At 38.4% G+C, this 27608-nt stretch overlaps 1 protein-coding gene across 3 annotated transcripts in view; it reads right to left on the reverse strand.

Annotated features, from left to right (window-relative positions):
• The window catches only part of HECW2 (HECT, C2 and WW domain containing E3 ubiquitin protein ligase 2), a 175675-nt gene that overhangs the window by 147905 nt on the left and 162 nt on the right, over positions 1–27608 (reverse strand). Inside the window, exon 1 of one of the 3 annotated variants that reach the window (XM_076342259.1) lies at positions 22905–22951. The exons of the other annotated variants lie outside the window; for them this stretch is intronic. The gene's annotated coding sequence lies outside the window, so the exon portion shown is untranslated. Of the gene's footprint in view, positions 1–22904; positions 22952–27608 lie in introns of those variants that run through there. 3 annotated transcript variants of the gene reach the window in all.

A 27608-nucleotide genomic window follows, 5' to 3' on the forward strand; every position in this document is an offset into this window, starting at 1 on the left:
CTCTGAAAGACCATGTCTGAAGGCCACCAGTTCCTTCCACTTCTCTCTTTTCTTGCTTGAGAATAACTAACTATTCTGTTCTGGCTTTCTGTGAATGAGAAAAATAAACAAACTTTCACACAGCTTCAGGGTCATAAGTACCAAATCTGTAGCTACAGAAAAAAAAAACCACCTTTCCAATTAATGCAAGAAAAAAACCTTGGATTATAATGTTCTCCACACTTCTCAGAAGGACTGGTATAAGGCCATTATCTCAGGCTACCTGCTCCAGGGAGAAGGAAAACACATTCTGTAAAGTCACCATCAGAAAGACTGCCTTACTCCTGCTCTGTCTGAAGTCCCTCTGCTATGCAGGACCCAATCCTTCCACAGCACAGAACTAGGGGTCTGCAATTAGATTTAATAAATATCAGACTTAAAAGCCTAACTCTATCGCTAACTCATCGCCAAGGGAAAGGACTCTTATGATGTTTCTCTCGGCAGAAACACAACCTACCTCACTGCCACTGAAAGCAGCAGCTGCAGAAGGAACTGTCTCTTCTGACCCACTACCCACAAACTGAGCTTACTTTTGATTTTGGAAGTTGTAAATTGAAGGAAATAAATAGGAAAAAATAGGATTATTCAGGAACTGAAAAGAAAGCAAAATTAAGAGAAGTCTACTTAGGGGTTTGGGGTGGCTTTGTTTTCCTTTTTAAGCCAAAAATTTCAGAACACAGAGGAGTTACATGTAAGCATTCTTTGGGGGAAATAATGTTTTGGAATCTTTATTTTGGCTTACTACTAAATGTTAGCCACATACCACTTAATAATTTAATTGAAATTGGCTCTAAGTAAAGCACAAAACTGACAGGTAGTACCACAGATTGAATTACCACTTCTACTTGTTAGCAGAAGCCTGCAGAATTTAGTTAGTCTCATGCTAAATATTACTTGATAAAAACACTGGTTTAAACCAGGGGGGAGAGAAAAAAAAAAAAAGAAAACAAATCTTAGCTACTTTTACTACACAGCTCACTGTACCTGTGTGATTATCCTTCAGAAACACTCTTAAATAATTTTTATTAGTGAAATTACTGTAACACTTTTTTTCCCTTTTTAAAAACCTGAAAATTATGCAGACACAGTATTCTCAAGGAGTAAATGAACTGATTTTACCTCAGACAAACTACTACTTAGAAATAAATAATTTTTTATAACCTCCTCAAAATATTTATTGTGAATTCACACAGATCTTCTCAATGTAGTTCAAATCCTGCTATATTGTAGCTGGGATTTAAAAGGACTCCTTTCTACTTTTGGTAAATGCATAATCTAATGAACTCGATCTCTCTAATCTAAGAGAAGAACTAAACCTAATCAGCAAGAAGAAATCAACATTAATTTAATTTTATCCTGCATCAAGGCATCTATGGGTGGTAGGAGAGAGAAGCATTATGTATAGCAGTCATTTGCCTCTTATGTCAAGTGTCTTTTTTTGTCTTAGTCCTTTCTCAGTAATGAATCTGACTTTATAGAAACATTAGTTTCCTAAAATTATTTAAGGACGACAGGAGAAAGAGGAAGGCATTAAAACACTTATCAATTCATTAATTCATCACTGATTGGAATTGGAAATCAGTATTTCCATCAAGTGTATCAACAGAGTTGATATTTTCTTTTTCTTTAGGTGACTTACAGCATCATCCATTATTGGGTTAGAACATATATCTATTAGTTTCAAACATGACACAAACATAGGTATATAATGTAAATGGTCATAATATATGATTACATAAATGCTAGAATGAAAGCAGTTTTGCTATTGCCTATGCTGTCCCTCTGGACATTCACAGTGTGTATCAGGTGTTTTCCAAAAATCAAATACAGTCAGAGCACTTGCTCATGAAGATGTTTAGTCTGAAGGGACTATGATCCACTGGTGGAGCATGAAAAACCACATGGGAGTTTCTGGTAGCTGCAGATACTTTCCAAAGCCGCAAACCTCACCAGAATTCGGTCAAAATAATGCTGGTGCTACTGGAGGAAACTACCTGCAACAGGAGATGAAGGTCCTAGACCAGAAAATGGTGTAAAAAAGCGTTACCAGAAACCTCCTACTCTTCAGCAGCATTGGGATATTGAAAACCGCAAGTTAGGAATACCTGGGAATCAAGCATGCAGTACAGATCATAAGACAGCTCATAAATCACAATGTAATACAAATGACAGAGGCCACAAGCTAGGCTTTTCACAGCATATTGGTTCGAATCCCATCAGGCATCTCTTTTCCAGCACTTGTGCCTAACAACTGGTAGTCGCTTCATTTAAGGAAACTACTGCAGTACTAAAGTGATACTAAGGACTTAAGCAAGACATAAAAAGCTTCGGGCTTTCACTGTTGTTCCAAGATACTGCAGTAATGAATCTCTGTTTCTTCATTTCATATTGGGACTAACTAGTATGGTAACACCTTCGTTAGTTATTTTCTGATAAACATTTGAGAATGAGGATTACAGTACCTCATTTACCGCACACCATATTGTTTGCCTCTGTATGTACTACTACAAAGGCAAGTTACTTGAAAACCTACCTTCAAAGAGCTAAACTCAGTTACTATTTTTTTTACATCATTGTACAGTTAAGACCAAGATGTTGACTAGGCTGTCAAATCTAGACTAAAACACTATTTCTACAGTTCAGTAAATGCTGTTTATGCTCACACTAGCCAGTGAAATCATGCTAGATTGCAAAGGATGGATGCTCTCTGTAGTCAGAATGAATTTCACATAGGAACGTATCTCAGGTCACAGTAAGATACCAAGATAATAACAAGTATACTATGAAATTTGTTTTCACAACAGGTTAGCAGAATAAATGATAAGGTGAAGTTACACAATGCATTTTTGAAAAATACAAACTTTCATTAATACAAGGATATCAGTAAGTCACAACTACAGTAGCAAACCAACCAAAGAATAAAAGATTGAAGCTGCTTTCACAAAGCTGCAGATTTCAAGACGTTTCAAATAGGATGTGGCACAGATAGTAAAACCCAGGTGTGTTTAAACTCCATAAAAACCACATATTCCAGTTTCCCTCCAGGAAGCTTTCCTCATAAGATGTTCTGCTAGTTCCTTTCAGGCTGCACTACTTCCCTGTATTAGCCCCCACTTCTCCTCTCTCCTGCAGTACCCCGTGCCCCGAGGCTGCCAGAGCTGTTCCTTTCCCCTAACCTTGGCTGCTGAACTACGCAGCATCAGGTGCATTCAGGAGGGAATGCTTGACTCCAGCATCCTTTACTCTCTCCTATTTATAGTCACACTTCTAAAAGGTATTTCCTGAGCATCGAAAAAAGAATCAGCGTGACCTTAAAGTTGTTTTATGCATGGGTATCTACTGCAACGAGCAAAAAGCCATCCTTACTCAACATTGCTCTTAAATTATGCAGCTTTTACTGCTGTGGATAGTAAATAATTCGTAAGTTTAGCATCAGGGAATTGGAAATGAATTATTAGCTGCAGTGTGCTCTGATACACCATAACAATGTGTGAGCAAAACTGTTATGAAAATATTGATACGTTTTTCTATTTAAATACTATACACTGAGTGAATAGTCCAGAAAAGACTCAGCCCGCCTGTAACCAAGGCAACAGGAGCTGCCATGCAGCTCGGTTCTACTATGTCTCAGTTCTGGATTCTCAGTTTTTCTGTTGTAAAATGGAAAGGATGCCTGTGTTGCGTAGGCACATACACACACGCTTACATATTATATATAATTATAAAAAATGTGTGCGTAAACACATACATATACACACACATATAAGTATATGAATGGAAATTACCAGGGTTGAAGTTATTTTTTAAATCTCAAATTCAAAAGCTTAACTAAATAAAAAATTAAGATGTTTTGTATTTGCAAGTAGAGGGCCTTCCTCCAGTGAAGCTCATCTACCAAAAAGACATGGATCCATGTTTACTAATGTATTTATGATGTTAAATTATACAATCCTTATGCAGCACTTGGACAAAACTCATGCCAAGTGCCCAAATTCAGTAGGACATGGGTACAGACTCCTAGATATTTTATATAAATAAAACTCACTGATGCGTGGATGAAGAAAGGAGCTCATAACAGCAATTTGTTAGAGTTGAGCCTCCAAAATAATAGCGTTTAGGAGAATCTTTCATATAACTGTCATTTCTCCCACACAAAGATTATTTTTTAGGTTCATAAATATATTTGTGGAGAACAAAGTGTTTGTTCCTTTTGAAGAGGGACATGCCTTCACCCTAAATTACCCATACATTTATCAGATTTGATATATCGTATCTATTTTTTCCAGGATTAAATGGAAAACCATTTTCATTGAGTGTCTAATACGTAAATACTTTTGATAGCTGCTACTTCACTCTTCTAACGTCATCTTTAGGAAGTTTTACTGGCGTAGTGGGAATTATATTAAAACACTTCTTATCACGCTTCATTTCTGTGTAACACAGACACACTTCAACTTTTACCACATGCTAATAATCATTTTGTGGAAGACCTCCACAAGATGTTGCAACATCTATCTGATCCATTTATTTATGAAGCCTGCAACACTATAATATTCCAGAGACACCTACAGATTAGACATTTACCACCAGTGAATCATCACAGTACCTGCACTGAATGGCAATGAACAAAAACCACACATGAAAACAGACTAATACCATGGACAGATCGCCACCATGGAAGAAAAAGATCCTCAAAATTACAGGCATCCCTTGAACGTGTAAAAACGGAGCAAAAAACAATACAATACAAAAGTAATCTGTTTCCATGCAAGTCACAAAAATATGTTGGAATGAGAGATGTCTGAATAAAATGAATTTAATTCAAAATGTTCAAAATCAAAAGGTGAAACTGAGGAACTCTGCTGACAAGCAAGAAAAACTGATAACAATAGTTACAGGCTAACACTATTGCAATATAGTAACAATCCTTGACCTTGCATAGTATTCTTTTATTTAATATATTATATTCTATAGTTCATCTCCCCCTTCATTTCCTGTAGGTTTTTCTTTGTGCTTCTTTTGCTGGTACTTTTCTAAGGCCTCTAACAACATGAAACACTACGGAATTATGAAATTATTACTATAATTCTATGATTGTCAGGTTTTTGTTTTCCTTCATATATTAAAAATCCAAATCTATAAAGACAAAATATTACACTCGCCAACATCACCTATATCAACACAATAAAATTCATAATTTAAAATCAGATTTATAATATTGTAAAACCTGGATTTAGAGGAGCCCTGTATATGCAAAATCACAGCATACAATAGTATCATACCCTGAAAGCAAATTAAAAGGTGTTACTTGTGTGACATTCATGATTACTGATGAACTCTCAATGAAGAAAACTAGAATCTTTATGGACTGATCTAAGTAGATTAAGTATATATAATATACAGTAACTTCCCATTCACCTTGAAAATTATTTTTATATAAAATTTGTAAGAACACTTCTTAGCCATATTCTGATAATATGTATGCTGGCATAAACCAAGGTTAGCTTAACTGATTTTCCAAGGAGCTATGCCAGTTTATACATGATAAGGACCTGGTACTTTACCTTTTACCTTTGTGAGAATGACCTGTTTTCTAGTGCTTGGATATGCCATAGTTTACTGCAGGTCAGAATTCATATCTAGAGCTGCTCAGCATGATGTCCACAAAACAATGGGAGTCACGAAGAAACTGTCAGGTTTTGTTTGAGAAATGACTCCTGCTCTCCATTGACATTCTTTCCACAGTATACCTGCACTCTCAAACCACTGACATGGAAACCTCACTTGTGAAATCCTAAACTGTTTAGACTCAAAAAACAAAGTGCGCATATACTACACAAGTGGATTAGACTTCTTCAGCACTAGTTAAAGTCATCAAGCTTTCAGAAGTGCAATTTTTTATAGCATAATCTCTTTATTTTTCCATGTTTGCAAAGGTAAACTTACTTGTTTATACAGAACTGTCATGACAGACTTTGCTCTTTGTGTGTCTCAAGCTTCATTTGTTGTAACAATGGTAAAAATGTAGGAAAGAATCCAACCCTCAAGTTTTGATTTCTGTTCTGATTGCAAAGCTATTCCAAAATTTGCTAACCCACATACATTCTGAAAGTGGCACAATTACCACAGAACTGTGGGATTGCACACAAGCCTTCACTTAGCCTGCAGCCAGAAAAAACAGGGAAAACATCCCTTACTTTGACATCCCTTACGGTGACAGAAGTATGATGGCAGCAGCCTGGGCAGTGGGAGCAAACTTAAAAAAAAAAAAAAATTAAATAAAAAACCCAACCATGTTCTCTAACAGGTAGAAGTCAAAACCTGGATGCCCAGGATGTTTTGGATGCTTGGGAAGAGAGAGTCTGCACTACAAAATAATCCCTGTCAAACAAAATCATTATTGACTGGAAACATCCATAAGCATCAACTTTGAGAAGCTTCTTATTTGGATTTCCTCATGGAAGGCTACACTCAATTTAGATTGGTCTATCCAACTTTAACGGACTTGGGGGGGGGGGGGGGGGGGAAATCATTCTGACACTTCAGAGATAAAACAGCGAAGCTCCAGGTACCCTCCAAGCATCTGCCCGGGGGTATTCATGTGTCAAGATACTGAGCAAGGTCCCCAAAGCAGGGATCAAGCAAGGTGCTCTGCCTGGACAGAGAGAGAAACAATTCCTGCCCTGAAGAAGGTAAACAAAATGGAATTAAAAGAGAGAGAAAATAAATCTCAAAACGAGAAGCAGCTGGCAGATCAACAGCACAGCAAAATCTCAAAACAATGTCCAATTTGCTAGAGCCTGCGTTTTAGAAAGCACTGGGCTCTCAGGAAGTCAGTGGGAACTTATGTATATTGATCCAAGGTAGGATTTGACATCTTTTCTCCACAGGTCTGCCAGAGCAGAGCCCTACGTATGCCTGAAGAATGGCTCTAACTATCCTGCTCTGAACTGACAGTGTTCAGCTAAAAATGCAGAAAGGCCAACCTTGCCCTCTTACCACTGCACGAGCACTTTTTTTCGTCTTGAACTGCTTAGCAGCTCCCTAGTGTTCAGTAAGCTTAGGAAAGGCCAAGAGCATCTTAGAATCTGAGGAAATGTTTATTTTTGTAAAAACTTTAAAAGTTATGTCTTGTAGAATCCATTCATATCCTCTTCCTCCCTTCTGCCTTCTACCATTCTATTTTTCTAGATTGAGGACCTATCCCCTTATTTTCTTGTATCTTCTCCCTATAACAAAAAATATTACACGATACGCTGAAGTACTGTCTCCTTATTTAATACATCAGCCATGCAATACTAAACGCCAGTTGTGCAGCCCGTTTACATAAAAGAGGATGCGTGAAGATTCACGAATAAGGCCACCCTGGAGACAGAAGTGCTAGGCTAGTCATACATATTGCATAAACCAGCCTCTGTTGCCTTTCCTAAATTTTATTTGTGGAAGGCTTATTCTTCTGCATCCTTAATAGAATCACAGCACAATCCAGGTTGGGAGGGACTTGAGGAGGTAATTCTTGCCTAGTTAGGCAGGATGAAACTCATTCCCATGAAGAAGACAGGCATATATTTTCAAGATTTTTAATCCTGTAGCTTCTTATTTGTTAAAGAATTAATAACAACTCTCTTAAAAGCTTACCCAGTATTGCAAAGGAATACACTCTTTCACCAAGAAGCACCCATGCTACTATAAGCATCATACAACCAGTACTCCACAAAACAAATGCCTCTTATCCTAGCAAACAATGAAACTGGGATTATTTATGTTGATGGCAAGGATGCCCCACAAATTGCAGTGGTGCAGGATCTGTGCAGTACAGTGAAGGGGTTATGCCAGCAGTGAGAGAATGCACAGACTTCCAGAACAGAAAACTTGGGACTTAAAATTTCACTGCTTGGATCAGGGAACAAAACTTTAATGGGAAATGATCCAGGAATTATCCACGTATAGGAAGAAAAGGGGGTTGGTCAGCGAGCAGTGGGTACCCAAATTAAGATGTATATAGTTAAAGCTGAAATTCGGATTGGAAGGAATGTAGAAAATGGTAGACAAGAGTCAGCCAGCAAATTTGGATTCAGAATACAGTATTCTCAGCTCCGCAAACCAGTATTTAAGTCCTTTCCTCAGGATAAAGGGTACTGTTCTAGGTCAAGCTCTAATTCACTATATGTTGTATAGACTCTGAAGCTGTGCTTGCAAGACTACCATTATCCACTAGCCTCAACAAATGCTGAAGTAAAAAGCTGAGAAATCAGAGCAATGCCACAGAATTGCAAACATCTACAAAATCAAAAACCAGTATCAAATAAAAGTTAATATAACATGCAGCGAGGGTTAATATAGATTTTCATTCAATGAAAGGAAGCAGATAGAAAATGAAGAGAGATCTGGACAGAAACAATTATCTGATATCTCGGTGATAAAAGAAGCAGAAGTCATCTTTTCTGAAGGATTAGAAGCCACATCACTGGCAGCAGCAAAAGCCAAACCCAACACAAGTAATGTTTTTGATTCACTGTCTGGTCTTGTTACTGAAACTCTCATGAATTTACTATGAACTACAATCAGGAGCATATAGTTAAACATCATTCCTCACCGGGGGGAGGGGGGGGGGGGGGACGACACAAAAAAGAAAACACATGCAGGTCTTTTCCGCAGTTTTCAGGCCTGAAAAGACCCCAATATTTAGTTAATCCATGTCGGTGATCATTAATCCCAGATTCAGAATCCTCCAGTAGGAACAACTACGCAGCAAAACCAGTTTTACTGGGAGTTTTAAAAGAGATAGGTCACCTCCCCTCCCTTCATGCAAGTATATTTTCTTACACAACAGTTCAAAGCTAATCAGGGTTTCAGTTTATCTTTACAATGATACGGAATATATTCATTAGTCTGATATCTCCCAACATCGTAATTTCAAGAAATTAACTCAATTGCCAATTCCTGGAGCATGCCCTTTTTATGAGACTAATGAATTATCCAAAACTTCTGTTAATCCTTAGACACTGGTCCTGAATTTCTCCACGCAAGAAAAGAAACCTGACAAACCAGGAGTGATGCCAGAAGAAAGTAAAAGAAACTCTGACACATTGATTATACAGCTCATTAGTGTAAAGCTATACACATTTCACTTAACCTTTAAAAATCACTGAATTTTTAAGCCTAGTTAAATGTTTCTAGAGCTTAAACCTGAGTTAAATCTCACATTCATCTGCATTTCATTGTAATACTTATACACAATTTGAGTCAAAATTCCTCCTAGACCAAAGCTTTACGTTTATTTAATAATACACATTCATATTCTTTACTACATATATCCTATTTGCAATATAGCTATGGTATTATCTTCAACCTGAAAGCCAATTTGCATTTCACTGAAAACAAAGCAGTAAGAGACAAAGATGACTTTCTCTGAACTGAATTAGCTGATACAGTACTTTGAAGGACATCCATTTTCCCTATTGGATGGCCAATTAGTAAAAAATAGAAAATTCACAAGACTTACAAACACCAAGGACTCCTCCCATTCAAGAAAAACCATTGCTTTCAGCTAACAAAGCTTCCTTGAGCTACACGTCCATCAAATTTCCTGATACCTTTGGAATTTCCTAAAAACATGGAGCCTCTTATTTTGCATAGTATATACAAATACAGTACCAGTATAAAATACAAAGTTAATACTATTAACAGTGTTTGCTTCTACTGCTCCACTACTGTCTCTGAGGCAAATATATCCAACAGACAGCCTGCCTTCACCCTGTGATGTGGCGTGTCTTGGAGCAAGGGAGAAGCTTGCCAGTTCCATGGCCTGCCTTCCCAACACACTCACTTTCCACTCATTAACCAGCTCTACACCAAACATATGCATACTTGTTGACTTGAACTAAAATGAGCTTAGGATATATTTAACAAATCAGCAAAGAACTCTTAATTTCAGCAGTGCTGCACTACCATACTATTTACACAACAAAACCACACAGAAAAAAAAGAAAGGCTTTTTCTTCCCTTCAGTGTTGTGTAATTTTTGTTTTCTTAGGGTGACGCAGCATTAACACAAGACACCTAACATGAGTGAAGACAGCATGAATTCATTTAAGCACTGGGGATCCAGTACTCGGCACTGGTGAGGCCGCACCTCAAATACTGCGTTCAGTTTTGGGCCCCTCACTACAAGAAGGACATCGAGGTGCTGGAGTGTGTCCAGAGAAGGGCAACAGAGCTGGTGAAGGGTCTAGAGCACAAGTCTGATGTGGAGCGGCTGAGGGAACTCGGCTTGTTCAGCCTGGAGAAGAGGAGGCTCAGGGGAGACCTCTACAGCTACCTGAAAGGAGGTTGTAGTGAGGTGGGTGTCGGTCTCTTCTCCCAAGTAATAAGGGATAGGACAATTGAAAACAGCCTCAAGTTACCCCAGGGGAGGTTTAGATTGGATATCAGGAAAAATGTCTTCACTGAAAGGGTTGTCAAGCATTGGAACAGGCTGCCCAGGGAAGTGGTTGAGTCCCCATCCCCGGAGGTATTTAAAAGACGTGTAGATGTGGCGCTTAGGGACGTGGTTTAGTGGTGGACTTGGCAGTGCTAGGTTAACGGTTGGACTTGATGATCTTAATGGTCTTTTCCAACCTAAATGATTCTATGATTCTACAGGGTTACAGCATCAACTGGTGTGCCAATAATCACATAGGCCAAGGAAAAGCAGGTATGTGAGAGGCTGGTGGTTGTGTGGACATCATCACCAATATCACCTTACAGTCAAAATCAAAGAAAAGAAAAATTCAAACTGATGAGATCCAAGTCAGGCAGTTTCATCTAAAATGAGGAAACTTTGGCAGACTTTGTTTCCACTCGTTCTTTAGCTGCTACTGGCTTGCTTCCAGATATCATCAGCCGAGTTGCATTTTTTTCAAATGAAAAAAAAGTTACATCAAGGGGATCAGAGCTAATAATAACTGGCAAAAGCTAAACGGACACAAAAGGAAAGCTAGTAGAAGGAATGACACGGAAAATAGAGGAATGCAGTAAATAAATTTTAAAACATGGGAAAAAGACACATGACAACACTTGAAAACTGTACAAAGGCCATACACAGGTCCTGATCCTGGAAGACGTAGCAACTGCCACACAATTAGCTTCTGACAACAGAATTCAGTCTAATTAATCTGCCTCCCTGCATGGCACAGGCTGGAGAATTCTCCCATCAAATCCTGCATCTCACCTCCCCAGAAGCTGTGTATTAACTCATCCAACAAGACTAGAAAGAGTTTTGATCTGTACTCAGCAGAAGAATACCCAGTCTTCCTGACCAGGCAAGACATCCGAGATTCTTCCAGTGTCAATGGAAGACCAGATTCTGCATCTCCTCTCTGTCCCTTGGACTTGTATGTGTGCACCAAAATCTGTACACACACATTACTGGGTTACGTGCCCTCCCCCAACACTTCTGAAAAGGGTATTTTGCCAGACAGCATGTGCACATGCACACCTCCTGATTCGTTCTGAAGTTGAGCCAAGAAATAGGGAACAGGCCACAACTGTCCAAATTATTCATGCAGCATATTTTCTGGCACAGCTGTAGAGCACACAGAGAGTGGGCTGCAGGCCGGATGAATGGTTCTGGTAGTAGCAACCTTCAATCACCATTTTCCTATTGCTATTCTTAGCCCTTCCTCTGTTACCTTACAAGTCCTTAAATTTAAAGGATTACAACATTGCAGCTCTTTTTGTGCAAGCAGACTCTGTGCATCCATAAGGAATGTAACGGAAATTTGCACAAAAGTGGTCCCAAAATTAGAGCTTAAATCAACACTGGATCCAGATGTAAATGGCAAGTCAGTAATGTTGGAGGGGAAAAAGTGTTTAAACATTTTTATATACTGGATATGAGATTTCTTCTGTTTTTCTTAATGGAACATGTGGATTAATATCCTAAATACTAATTCTAAGAAGCATCATTCCCAGTGTCTCAGCCAAGCTATAAGTTTGTATTAACACCTTCCTGTTTTATGGTAATTGCTTTAAAGGCAGCCACTGAAAATTGCAATGCAGTGCTTGGCCAAGATCCACACTGGCACCACTGGCCACGCCAGGCACCGTTTCACGTGTTGTGAAGGACTTCAAGGACCTGGGAAAGGACCTAAAGGTCTACTCAAATTTTCTCAGACAATTTTTCTGTCTCTGAAGAGGGAAATGTTTCATAAACGTCATCTTATTTGCTTTACCTCCTACGTTCTTATCATTCGCCATTTATTTTCCTCTCCCATCTACTTTTTCCATTTTTGAAGTCTTAGGGAGCCCTGTCTATGTCAGCTAAATGAAGACTGAGAGGTCATTTGATCACCAGACATAAGCACTTGCTCACTGAGGAGATCTGGTAGCAAGACCTTTTCAACCTTGCTGATACTAACGCAATAGGATCCAGCAGCTAACAATTAAAGCTAGATCAATTCAACCTTGAAACAGTCTGCAATTTCCTAGCAGTGACTGCAGCTGAACCTTGGAACAGTTTACTGGGAAAGATGGAGGGCAAAAACACAAAGCTTTACCATCAGGCAGAACCTGTGTCACATGATATGTTTGTAAAGTGAAGGCTTTAATTTATCTCTGGAAGAATTTATATAAAGGTTGTGAAATGAACAGCATTTATTTCTAGAGTCTGCATCTCTTGATCTACAAATATTTTTCTTTACTCGTTCTTTGTAAGCCACAGGGAGAAGAAGGTACCTTTTAATACCCAAACCACATTCCTTAGAAAAACGTTCCCAGATGACCTGCAGAATGCTTTAAACAAACATATAAATAAACACGGATCACTTGACTGAAGTAAAGCAGATCACCAAATCTGATGTAGGAACAGATTATTTCATCCAGTTAGACTGTTAGATCTTTCTTTTGCATTTTTGCGTGTGTTTTGGCTAGGGAGCAGGGAGTGGAATAAAGGATTATTTTGCTTTTCTCTGTTACATGGGTTGTCTGATGACATCACGCTTAACAAATAGGCCCTGAGCATTACTGACCACACTGTTTCTTCTAGTTTCTAACTACACAGCTATTCAGTCTAATGCCACTGTGGTCAGTATATTACCTGCCTGAAACCAAATTGACACTGCTTTACTGATTTGCAGATCAGGCTAAAGCCCCAGTAATCCCATTAGACCCCAAATACTACAAAATCACAAAAAAGAGCATTCACCTGCATTTCACTTATCTTCAGAGTTACACATAAGGCATGAGTCAATCAAAAATTGCACATGTAATACGAATAAAGCTTAACCTGGACAAAATATTAGCATTTAAACACAGTGATCTACAGCAAACAACAAGAAAATAACAGGTAGAATAATATTCTGAGTAATAACACACTAAACATATTTGTGTTTGTCTTCAAAAGCAATTTCAAAGATGGGAAGCTCTAGTATTCATTTCATCCATAAACTCATATTTCTCCATTGCAACAGGAAATTCTCCATCTTTTTTGATCTAAAACCTTTTCTCCAGGGTAAAAAAAAAAAAATCCTTATAAGAACCTGCTTTTAAAAGATAATCTAGGGATTCTATTTTGTAAAAATAGAGCTGATTTTCAAAAGAGGAAGGAGTCTGACTTAAATTTCTCAACATCTGGAACTGCAGCCCTCCCCCAGGCATCTGATTAAGCATCTATGGAAATTAAGCAGGCACTTCAGCATTCTGCCAAACTGGACTGAAAAACATGCTTCAATACTTGAATTATTTGGGATTTCACCTTCAAAACAGTTCAGGTCTTAAATATACTCCACTATAAAACACAGTCAGGTTTCTTGCTTAGCGTTCAAATTTGGTCCACAATTCTTCGGCAACTTTTTTCAGGACAAGGACAGTATCTTCTTTCCTTCTGGACAGAGTTTGCCATAATGCCACCAATTTTCAGTCCCACATTTCTACCACAGAAGTAACTACGTTTTTTGAAGGCTGATAAAGTACATGACACATTTTTTAATAAAAAATATTATGCAGAACCCCAGTCCTGCACTAAGCCTCTGGCTGCAAGGTCCATAAGAAAATGAGGGGAAAAGTCTGAGAGATATGGTTCAAAATTAAGTGTGCAATACCCTCCCATGTCTGATACCTTTCTGTCAGAATCACACATTAAATTTAACTTTTGCTTTGCAGTTTCTCTCATGCCTGAAGATCAATTATATCAGAAATATATTTTAAAACTGTTTAAGATTGCTTTCATTTCACGAAACAAAGTTCAGCTACGTAGCCCTACAAGTCTGGGTACTTGAATTAAAACCAATTTTTTCCTGAAAAGTGCATCAAAGCCAGAGTCGGAATGCCTATGGTGTTTATTACACCATTTCTTTTTCCTTTCTTAAAGGAAAATTATTTTACATAAATTCCCTCTTACAATTTCTTGTAATGCACTGCATTTATACAGGTTAACTTGCCTTCCACCTTACAACACTTTTACAGTCATATACTGCTGGTTTGTACAACTAGTGATGGATACACATCCAACACATAGCTTACAATTTCCCAGAGTCTTTTCCAGACAAAATAATTACGGCTAAATATTTAATTGCATTTTGACATGCATATTTTTTTCTCCTCCTCTTCCCATAGAGTCGAGCTTTCTTCTGAACGTGCTAATAACAGTGAAAATAAGCTGTTAATTGGCAACTGAGTATGACTGTAGAGCAACACAGTGTTAAGTACCAAGCTATACCAAATATTTACAATGAAACTGTGACTTGTGCCTTTGATTTTGCAAAAGTGGCTCATCTCCCATGAAACTGCTTGTTTGCCTCCACAGATTTCCAAAAGAAAGGGTATTCTAATTTTACTAACTGATCTCCTTGTTATGAATTATACATCTGGTATGTTATTTTGCAGGGCAAAACATAGCTGCAGCTCAGTAGGCATTACTCAATGCTAAATTCTCATCAAGTACAACAGAAATTCAAGAGCATGGCCTACAATTTTGTGCCTCAAATGAGACAACCGCAGTCAAAGGACAACATATGAATTCAGGGACCAGAAGAACGGAGGACACTGATAGAAGTTAATGACTGGAAATCCTTATACAGCTGCTTTTTAAATTCTTTGCTGTGAGCAACCAACTCCAACAAGACCATTAGTTAGGAAAACCAAAAGGATCAAAATTCAGAATTTTAGACATAAACACATTTCAGTAGGATCAGTTATGACAGTGAAGTTAGCCTATGTGGAGTTTCTAAGTGTTGATGCTAATCATAACATTCAAAGCTAAAAAAGCAAATGAGAGTACAAAAGGTTTCTGGACATCATAATGTCTCCTTAGTATTTTGGTATCAATAAGTGCCAGAGGAATTATTTTTTCCAGTAATTCAAACAAATATAATTGCCTGTGTCAAGGAGTTTCAAGAGCAGATGCAATTAAAGCACCACTGTCCTAAAAGAAACAGAAAAGGGTTTTCATCATTCAGGAATCTTAGAAGCACCACTAACATGCAGCAACTATTTCTGCCACACTTATGTCTGCATAGGTACGTATAAATCACTTACATTTACTTATTACTCACACTCCTGGCTTCTGATAAAATTACTTTTCAAAGCCTAATAAAGCATCATGGATCACTTCCAGACTGATGCTTCAAAATTACTGTATGCAGAAAACACTGTAAAAATGTTACAAATTTGTTCTCAGCTCAGAAATGGCTCTAACAATTTCACGATTTTGCTAAAAAAAATCTTAACCTAAAATTAGTACTCTGTGTGTGGGCATACCACTGTATTTTTAATTTTTTGAAGAGACTAAAAAAAATTCTGTGTACTAACCTTAATCTTTTATGGCTAAGTTCTATTAAAAAAACCAGTAAAACTCACTCCAACTTATCAAAAAAAAAAAGCATACCCGCAGCAAATGAGTTTGCAAATTGATCCCAATCACTCCTTGCTCCATTTGCCTTGTTGCATATTTTGGAAGAGAGCATCCCTCTCTTCCATTAAGGAAAAGAGGAAAAAAAAACCTCAAGTAAATGTTCCTCCTCACTGCCAATGCACCAGAGCTGTTGGAGGTGAAAGCAAAAGCTAGTATGTGCCACCCTTTCCTGACACATGGGAGAAAATTTGACAGCAAGGTCTTTCAGTCTCTCAGATGCAGTATCTTTAAGAAGAGTTAGAGCACTGGCAGAGTTCAGCAACTGATAAAAAGGTGACCCAAGGCAGCTGCTACAGACCAGGCAGAGGGGAGAGGGAGCTGAATCCTAATCACATCCCCTATTTTCTGGACACAACCCTCCTTTCAATTCACATTTTGCCAGTCTCATGGTTGGCCAGCACTGTTGTCTCCAGAGCTGTCCCCAACAGCTAGAATACGTCCTTTTAAAAAAAACATTTTTTCTATTACCCTATGCAAGGGTAATCAAACTTCATCGCACTCTCCAGGCTCCCAACCTTACTAAACCAGGAAGGACAAGAACGAAAAGGATGACCAAGACCATGAGAATGAATGTGTATGCAGAGAACTGCAGAAATTCAAAATTACTGGAGGTCTGGGGAGGGATGAGTGTGGTGAGAGAACTGCAGAGATGCCTGAAGACAAAACTAATGGGGGGGGGGAAGGGGGGAATCAGTGAAGGAAGGAAATCAGAAGAGAAAGTGCTTTGGGACATATAGGATAAGATAGGAAAACTTCAAAGAAAGGAATCAAAAGAATAATTTAAAGATAATGGATACATGACATTTCAGGATATATATTCTTAAAACTCAAATTGTTCTTGTTCTGTGGTTAAATTGATTAAAGTTCTGTGGTTTTGTAATTAAAAAGCCACATTAAACACACACTAATGATAATTAGGGGGAAAAGAATCTCACGATCTGATATTACATAAAATCACTTGGACTCTTACAATAAGCAAGTTGAATTTAAAATAATCAATTCCATAATGGTTGAACTATCACTCAAGAATTGCAGGGTAAGTCAGGCATAACTCTTTATAGAACATTATTTCTATGAAAGTATGATACTTCTGAAGCTTGATAGTGTTTTGGAGATGCGTTACTTTCCTAAGTTTCAACAGCAAACAGAAGGATGTATGCTCTAGTTTTTGGGTTTCATACCATCACCAAGACCAATATTACAGTGTTTGTAAATCAAAAGCAATAGTGAAGTCCTTAACAGATTTAATGGAGGTTGTCACATTTAAGAAACAAAAGCACTGTTTAGGGTATCATTTTTTATTACATGCTTTTTGAAAGCGAGATAAGGGCGGCAAGAGGAAGCTTTTCACATTTAGACATCACTTGTCACAAAAGGGCTTTCTCAAAACTAGAAGTCTGGAAGCATTTGTAGGAGTTCAAATTTCACTGATCTGATGTGGAAGACTGTTCCATACCTGAATCCTTACAAGAGCATTTTATCCCCAGTTCTTTCAGCGTTAATCCTGGGCTTTGCTAACTGCATTGTGCCAGAACGGCACACCTATGGGATAATTCACAGTCTGACTCATTCTTTCCACCGCAAATGCCTATACAAAATTTTTCCTGCACAGTCCGAGAGGAGCAGTGCTATAAACACTTGTAACTCTTTATTCCTTGGGTTCTTTCTGTGTGTTGTGGTTTAACCCAGCAGGCAGCTAAACACCACACAGCCATTCGCTCGCTCCTCCCCACCCCCAGTGGGATGGGAGAGAATCGGGGGGGGGGGGGGGGGGGGGGGGGGGAGTAAAATTCGTGGGTTGAGATAAAGATAGTTTAATAGGACAGAAAAGGAAGGGAAAATAATAATGATAAAAGAATATACAAAATAAGTGATGCACAATGCAAGTGCTCACCACCCACTGACCGATGCCCAGCCAGTCCCTGAGCAGCGGTCACCGCTCCCCGGCCAACTCCCCCCAGTTTATACACTGAGCATGACGTCACATGGTATGGAATAGCCCTTTGGCCAGTTTGGGTCAGCTGTCCTGGCTGTGCCCCCTCCCAGCTTCTCGCTGGCAGGGCATGAGAAGCTGAAAAGTTCTTGACTAGTGTAAGCACTACTTAGCAACAACTAAAACATCGGTGTGTTATCAACATTATTCTCATCCTAAATCCAAAACACAGCACTATGCCAGCTACTAGGAAGGAAATTAACTCTATCCCAGCCAAAACCAGGACACCGTGTATGAATAATGGATAAATACTTAAATCTACTCTATATTTCTTTCAAAAAAAAAAAAGCAGTTTGCACTCTTACACATTCAGTTCCTGCTAACTGTACAATAGGTGATATTCTGTTCACCTCAGTAAGATTTCTAGCCACGCTATTTAATACAAACTATAAACAAGTAAAATATCACCTGCAGATGAAAACGTGGCTGTAGCACCTAACTACAGCTTGGAATATTCACGCTCTAGAGATCACGTATGGACTATTTTTAATTCCAGGTAACTAACAACAAGAAGAACTGAACTTTTAAGTGAAGAGCTACAAAAATGCAAAGTATGATTACCTACATTTACATTTTAATGACATAAAATGTCTTCAATCAAGTTCAGTTAGACTGAACTATCTAAGGTTTTACAAAGATGAGAGAGTACGTGCAGTAATACAGGTACCCAGTGAGTAACTTGGAAAGTAGGATATTCATATGAGAAAACTTTTTCCCCATATACAGGGAATGTGAATGTATCACGCAATACTTCTGCTATTCTTCTGTAGTAAACTACATTTCACCAAGTTTTTAAACTAGTTTCTTAGTACATTGCACAGATCGAAGAAAAAAAACGATCAGATACACCAATCAAAGCAGATTACATTCTGTTAATCCACTTAACAACTTAAACTGTACTTGGCCTGATTTAAGAAGTGTAAATCACAGTAGCCCACTTAAGCGTTATGCCCATTTACATTAGCTGGAATCAGGCCTACAAGTGTTTCCTTTTTCAGTAAACCTCAGTTAAGTTTGAAAACATTCAAAAAATAACAATAGTATTACACACAAGACCAGCTTCCCGTATTCAAATCGTTAAGTACAGAACTCAGTTGAGAAGACTCATTTTTTCTCCACAGGATGCAAAACTTCCCTTAGTTTCTCCTCCCTTAGAAGACACAATTTCTAGGCTTCAACAGTCTGCACTGGACTTAGGTTGTCAATCTGAAAGTAAAAGACTTCATTACCGGTTTCCCAAGAAGTAATGAATGAGGTTTACATTTAAAATGTATTCTGGATAGAGGAGGAACAAAAGGATAAGCCAACCACGACAGCAAGAAGACACACAATCAGAATCTGTTGTGATACTGTATGGATCCTAATCATCCTGCCCCCACCGCAGTCAAGACTGCAGGGGCAGGGAGGGACTTCACAACCGTTTCTGTACTAACAAGGAATGATTATGATATTGATTTTTCGTGGGGCTGCTTACACGAGTAAACATTAATCAATTTATGTTAGGGTTGCAAACTAAGATCAAAATAATTATTTGACAAGTAAGGCTTGCAGCTGACTTACAGCCTACATCACAAGTCACGAAGCTATTTTCGTGAATATTCAGTAGAAAGCTAAATCCTTTACTCTTTCAACACTGCTTTTTGTTTTCCAAATGACACACAATCAGCTAAGACACTAAGTCAGCACGTTTTTCCTTTGGAAATGAAATCCGGATATACGACGTGTTCCAGGCTTCTCTTATTTCTGAGGCGTTTGGAAGACTGAACTCCTTGTCATCTATACTTACAAAGATTGTTTCTATTCTGTTTAAAAATGTTTCACATGTGGTTAATCAAGGCATATGTTAGTTAACAAAGTCTTTGTTTAATATACAGATAGCCAACACTGTCTTACGCATTAACAAAGGGATGTCATTAATTTAAAAATCACATTAATCTGTCAGAAAAGTTTGCATGTATTAGAGCCTCACCAAAAAAACTGAAACTACACAGAAGAAAAATTTGAGGAAAAGTATTTCTATTTTTCCAGATTGAGTACTTGAGAGTTTGTCAATGCTTGTGGTTTGTTCCTCCACAGCAGTCTCCCATTTGCTTGGGTGATTTTTATCAAAGCATTGGAAAGAAAAGCACTTACATGGTGACAATAGCAACACAAACCTTGGAAAGGAGACAGAGTGATATGCACAAGACCTGAGGCTTAAATTTTCTTCTATGAACAGATTTAAAATGGACTGTCACTTAAAAAAAAAAAACAGCACTGTAGGAATGACCAATTTACAGTACGAAAAAAAGCCATAAGATTAAAACAGACTTGTTTTGTGCCAACACATGGTAGTTCTTCCATTAAAATAAAAAGAAAAATTAAATACATGCATTAGTCCTCCTTATAGTGACTTTATTTACCCGACCCACTTATAATCAAGAAGTGTAACAGACATTAAATTTATCGACAGAAGCAAGAAACAAAACTTGTTAGCTTTTTTTTTCCCTTAATAAAAGGCTGTCTCCACACAGCTAACTGACAACTGATGAAGCTTACGGCAAGAGGTGTTGAACGTACTTTTTGTACCTATAGTACCTCAAACTCTTTACAAACTGAGATAAGCATGAGCAAGCTTTAAAAGAGGCTTGCATAAGCAAGCTTTAAAAACCTCCTAACTTCATGTTCGTAAAGCCTTGGCAGTTAATTGTTTCAGTTAGTGATTTATCCTATCATGATGAGACAAACATGTCTTAAGTTCAACATAAGTCAAAACCAGACTTCTTTGTAGTGTATCTAAGCCAAAGCCTTTTACCTATTAACTTACCTTAGCTAGAAATTCAGTACTTAAGTCTATGCCTTTGCACACAGTCAGTATCAGTATCAGTATTGAGGAAATGAAACAACTTAACATAAAAGCAAAGATTTCTTCCAAAACAGTGAGTCAGTTTCTAAAAGACACAGGATCTCACTGGAAATTACTATTTTCAAGACTACATGGCAAAATTAACACAACACCCACATCAATACAGTAAACAAACGAAAAACACCCACCCAAAGTCAATTAAGGAAATCAAGGGTAAAATTTTAAACCAGCGATTAGTCCACCTCTTAGAACGTCGAGTCTGACAATTTGACTTTATTTACCCATTTATTATAAAGGTATGCATAAGTCAACTCTAGAAAAATCAGCCTTCCGTAATTCACAATATTCAGTATGTTTCACACAATGTCTAAGGAGGAAAAAAAAAACCCTACATCTTTGGTATCAGGAACAAAAACACATCTAAACTGTTCAGTGTAACTAAACATGTGACACTGAAACTAAGGCAAGAAGTGGAAATTGTTGGAATTCTGTGGAACATTAAGGAGCGTGACAATTGACAGTTGCTGAGCAGCAGCACCGTGGTGTTTAGGGTGGCTCTTTACATTAACCAATAGTTTCATAATGAAAAATATCAACCTGTCACACTTAACAGCCCAACACAACACATACTTACCCAGGTTCAGAGCAAGTTCATAATACACACTTACTCAGGTTAACAGAATGTGTTTATAAACATTGAGCTAGGTCTAAGTTATATTTTGCTGGAAGTTATTTCATTCTAAGAAGGTCAAAACACCTTTTAGGAAATGAAGCAGAGAAATGGTGTCATATCCACACACTCAGAGATTATTAGGTGAACATTTGAGACAAACACCATGTAAGACAACCATGAACCCTGACATTCTAGTTCTGATACTTTGCTACACATGCTTACAAGACCCTAACAGCATTTTGGGAAAATCTGGACATCACGCAACATGGCATTATTCAAAACATAAGAAGCTAGTTGTTACATGAAATAATGTGTGTGGGGGTTTTTTTTATACAGACACACAAATATGAAACAACAATATGCAGTAAACTTTCTTAAGTGTTGCTTTCTCATAAATGACAGTGGCTCCTTGCTTTTCTCTAGGTAAACAGCATGCAATTGGAGCTTCTTCTTATCCAAAAACACGCAACAGCATCTTTATGGCTACATCTGCACTCGTATGCAGAACAGGCCAGGAAACAGATGCTGAAGCCATGTAGTACAGCACACATGCTAAATGCTCCTCTCTCACAAAATGGGGCTGTCTTATCCATAATCCATTTTGGGATAGTCCCTGGTCCATGGCTTTCCCAGAGCTGTGCCTCGTTTGGGCTGCTGACACTGGCCAAAAGCATGCCAAGGACCCCATTAACAATTAAACAGTGCCACAACCCTGGGACAGCATTCAAGTTCAGGCTCTAAGCCCGCTCAGGCAGCAGGTACAGCCATAGTCTTACTGACCCCAATGAAAGTTTTCCAAGTCTCAGAGAGCCCACCACAGTTACATTCGTAATTTTCCTATGCAATACAAGTATTTGGGAAATTATTTCCTTGACAACAATATTTATGTTCATGAAGACAATGTAGACATTTTTATTAGAGCAATGACTCAAGAAGCATAAATCATGTTTTTTATGTAGCTATGGCTACATTTTAAAGAGATGATAAATCTACCATCTCTACTCTTTGTTATTTCTAGTGGGAGAAATAACTCTTATCAAACTGTCAGCTCAAAACAGATTCAAATCGGTAATCTAGCAGAAGAATAACAAGATCAACGAATCAGATTAGCTGTTTTTAAAATGCATCTTAAACAAAGAAAACACGCAGCTTACCAAGCACACCTTTTGAAGCTGAAATGTAGCCTAGCACTATGAAGCTCACATGTTCTTGAGAGAGCAAAGTTAAGGAATCACACAAAGATGGGCATATGCCTTTTTGTGACAATCAGGATCCAAAGAGAGTTGCTGGTTTTGTAATTTTTTATTGCTATTTTGCCAATACTCAGCATCTGTAATATCCAATTTAGTGAAGCCCTTGATATGGGGCACCCAGTGAATGATCACTTTTGAGCGTTCTTTCAGCAGGATCCTCAAAGACCTCACTGCTTCCCACCAGGCTGCAGCTGATCCAATCCGCTCACCGTAAGGTGCTGTGGCTTCAGCTGCCACATTCATTCCTGGCAAACTCTTCTTTCTTACTGTGGTTAGTCTATCCGACAAGGATCAGTCAATGTTTTCTTTTTTTAAAGATGCTGCTCATCATTCCTGGAAGAAAATGAATTTTACTGTTGCATGCTTTGGGCTCATCTGATTACAATACTAGCCTTCAGGGAATTTTTAAACTAATGACATTGTATTTGTCAAGCACAGAAACTTTTAATCTGATTTTTCAGGTGGATCCCAGCCAATGGATCCTGGCCACCACAGCACTTAACAAAACACATTTGACTGTCCTCCATGCAGTATTTAGGTGGGCTTATTATCGAAATGTTAATTTTTGTTACCTAATATCTTTCTCTGGTGGTCAATACAAGGCATATAGGCATATTGACAATGTTATTAAAGATTTTATGACTAAAAGTCCACAAGTCAAATTATATGGGTGTATATACAGCTTCACAAATGAACAGAGGCACGCACCTTAAGAAATCTGAACCAAAACACTATCTGAACTACTCCCCAGTTTGTCTGCTGATCTCATGATTTGTTGTACACCAGCATCAAGAAACACCAGCTCGACAGTAGTTAATTTTTTTTTATTTCAACATCCTGTTCTTTATTTTCAAGATTTTTTTCATTTCCAGTGTTAATACAAAGAACAAAACCCCAAACTATTAACTGTCACAATGACTCCTTAACCCCCCCAAAAGCGCAGAAGACCCATTAGTCATCCACTTTTGGGTACCTCCTTAATTCTAAAGGACAAATAGTGCACTATTTCAACCATTAAGTTTGGCTTGACTGTATGCTGGATTTGCATTTCAATTTCAAATTCATTTCAATTATTACTGCTTCTCCAGAACACAAGCTGCAATTGTGCCACATAGAAAGGTTGATGACTACACTTCAAAGAAAAGATCCTCTTTCAAAATTTTCTTTTCATCTTTCAAAACTATCTTTCAAACGTAATTATTATCTATTTTTTTCAAAACTGCATACTTCAGGGCAAATTTACTAAACAAATTACGAAATACAAGTATTATTGTCCATTAAGCAACTGGTATCAGCACATCAGTCCTCCTCAATCATAAAAAAATACAGTTGTGACATAAAACTGTGTAAATGTAACATATCACAAAATACTGGCACAATCAAGATAGTAGTCATAACTGTCTGCATCCAAACCAGGTTTAGCCTCAGTCACTTTTAATTTTCTCCCCAGTACTACAGGGTATCGTGAGAAGAAGGAACAGCTCTCCACAAATAAGACAGAGATATGAAGGCTATGACTAGCTATTTGCCTTGAAATCTAAATTCATACATCCTGTCAGCAGAACTTGGAAACCTAACACCAACATTATCAAAACAAATAATAGGATTCCTAGGTGTTGGAAGGGATGACTAGAACACGTACACTTGTAACGTGAGTGACTACATCTCAAACTAACAGTCCAGGGCTTGTACTTCCTATGAGAATTCACAATCTGACTGCAGTCTTTTAACACAACTACTCAGAAGTCTTATCAAGGTACTCAGAAGACAGCATGCAACTACTGTGCTACTTTCACCAAGCATGCAATCAATTTTAAGAAAAGACACAGGTTTCAAGCACTGATGTCTACATTTTTGTATAAAATATTAAAAAAAGAAGTGTTACTTGAACTTTTCTACAAGTACTAGTGTTTTAGGATCACATCCTACTTGGCATCTCATCCCATGAAAAGGTGCCTTTGTAACACGTGTCCATGCTACACAAAGCTTTATCACCATTGTCGATCTTACTGCCAGAGAAACGGGCATTTTCAACCTTTTCCTCAGTATCACTGATATTCCAACTGATCACAAACAAGCTGCTGCGGAGGACCATCACAGAGGTCTATATAAACCGTGCATAGTTTACTTCAATTTCAATGGAAGTGACATGGAACTATTCTTAGATGCTAAACTCAAATATCAAAATAATTTGTAACAACCCCTCATCTTGCAGAGGGCCCTGATATGATTAGATAAACACCTCATATACCACCATTAGCTTCAAAGTGCCAAAACACAGGCTCACAAGGTTGCAAGAGTACACCTCCTTTCCTTTCAGGTTGAAGGACTTCCATACAAAACATTCAATTCGGTTCCATCTGTTGGGCAATGAAATTAATACTCTTCCTTCTGGTGAGTGAGTAACTTCACTCCAGCCTCTCCCCCTTTGTAATATAACCAAAAGATCAGCAACAGACAATGTGATGACAAAGGCTATGACGATGCTATGCATGATGACAGCAGGATCAAACAAAATTAGGCCCGGCTACTCAGAGCATCCCATACTATGAAAGGCAGCATTGTTGGATATGGTCTCAGACAAGGGGTTTTGAACAACGCTACTTGATTTTAAGCACATATTTACATCTCATTTTGAATGATTAAGTAACATTACCCAAATAGGTGTTTTGTCACCATCTCCCTTGTATTGGTACACGTTAGCCAATGGAGTAAATGCAATAGCCTAAGCATCCTGTTTCTGTCTGACTAAAGGAGAGTTTTTGAAAAAACAAAATGCTGAGTTGGATTAATAAAGAAAAAGTGGAAAGGGAATTACACTTAATTATTCAAGAATGTAATCTGCAGATTGAGTCCCATACGCAGAAAGCCCCCTTATTTTGCAGCACAACAGAGCTTTAGGTGCAGTTTAAAGAATGTTGGCACATAAACAAAAAAGTTAATTTTTTTTCAGTTAGGCATTGCTATTTAATCTTATAAAGGGGGCAACACAAAATTCATTCCATTTCTTCTCAGGAAATCTGACAAAACAGTACATTGTTTCCCACTGTACTATCATAGGGCTTCTTAAAGGCCCTGAATTCTACCAGTTTTGAAAAAGCACTGGAAGTGTAAAACAAATAGAAATGCCCACTAGCTAAACTGACTTTAAAAATAAATAGCAAGATAGTAAATAGGTCTTTAAGGAATGCAGAGGGTCCTTGCGGAGACTGGCAAATGCTCCAAGCCAAACCAATTCCATAGTGCCAACAAGACTGAAAGATATGCCACGAGTTTGCACTGGCATCACCAGAAGGCTGTTTATAAAGACAGATGAATGGAAGGAGGGCTTTTCAACTACAATTCTGTGAAGTTAAACTACTGCTAAGCATAACTTTTAAAATGGTCTCCAGTCAACCATATGAGCTCCACGAAATCTCAGAGCCCATTTTGAAGTGGTATGTTTAAATTCCAGCATAAGATATAAATAAGGATAGAAAGATAGATACACACACGCGGACTAGCATCTAACATCCAGTGTGGTATCTCCAGCTGACATGAAAGCATCCACATTTTTGGAAATTTAGAGCCTTAACAGCAGCGGTAATTGAAAGGCAGCATTAGGTTTGTTCCTTTCATATGCTAATGACATCATACCTTATGGCCCAATGCTGCAACCACACACTATCATCTTATAAGGAAAATTTTTCCAAAGGAGTCTAAGAACTAGGCAAACTGCTCACCTGCATATAGGAAGAAGTTTTTTTAATCCATCCATGACATAGATTTCTTTCTGTGCCTTAGTGCCGTGAATAACTGCTACTGAAATATTTATAATGGTTTGACTTACTTTTTTAAAAAAAGTAATAAAATAATGTAATTGTTGGGGGAAGAAGAAAAAAAAAAATCTACAAAAGAAATTTTTGAGCACACAGGAAGCAGCCCTGGACATTTATGAAGTGAAGCAAGGTAAGGCCCCTGCTAGAATTTCGGGTAGAGGAGGGATTCAGGGCTGAATCTCTTACAAACATTCCAATGCAATGTAGTGTAGCGCAAAGACTCCCTCACGCAGCATCCCAGAAAGAAAAAAAAAAACAAAATGTTATAAATACTTCCTCCATGCTCCTGACATATATCCAGCAACAAAATAAGAGATAATAAATTATGTAACTATTACTGTCTACATACACCACACTCCCTGTATTTTGATATCATACAGCCCAAAAAAGAGGGTTTTTTTAAATACCCTCATGGTTTGTTGTGACGTGCACAGAAAAGGTTAAGAGAAAAAAACAAGTGTAAAAAAAAAAAAAAAAGATCTCCACATCAACAAACAATCCACAGAATGGCGAGAACGTGAATATAAGCCTATTTTTCCCCCCCACTGTCATTGTGCTAGATTTCATGCACACAAGAATAGAAATACACATTAAACCCCACTGTTTTGAAAACAACATGCTTGAAATCTGCAGTAATCTTTCTTCCCCACCATGGACACTGCCATATAAAATCTGGAGAATAGCCTTATGCATAAATATATAAATATACTAAATGGCGAGGGAAAAAAGAGCAGAGGAAATAAACGCGGCGCACGAAGTGCTGAGTGCATTCTCCGGGCAGGAAACGAGTTATAATTAAATGGCCCAAAAGCGATTAAAATAAAGCCAAGGAGAACCCTGCGGGGCTCCACGGCAGCCCGCCGCCCGAGCCTCCCGCATGACGGGGCAGGCAAGGCAGGCGCTAGGGCAAGGGAGCAGAGCACGGCGCAGGGACGGCGGGCGCCCCGGGCCGCACGGCGCCGGGCCCGCCCCGGGGGTACCACGGGCGGGGGCCGGGGGGGCCACACCTGCCGCGGCACCGGCGCCGCTCGCAGAAAGCCCCCCGCCGGCCCCGCCGCGGCCCGGTCCTCCCAGGGTGCCGTCGCCCGCGGCTGC

The sequence above is a fragment of the Aptenodytes patagonicus genome, chromosome 6 (assembly GCF_965638725.1).
Source record: "Aptenodytes patagonicus chromosome 6, bAptPat1.pri.cur, whole genome shotgun sequence".
NCBI lineage: Eukaryota > Metazoa > Chordata > Aves > Sphenisciformes > Spheniscidae > Aptenodytes > Aptenodytes patagonicus.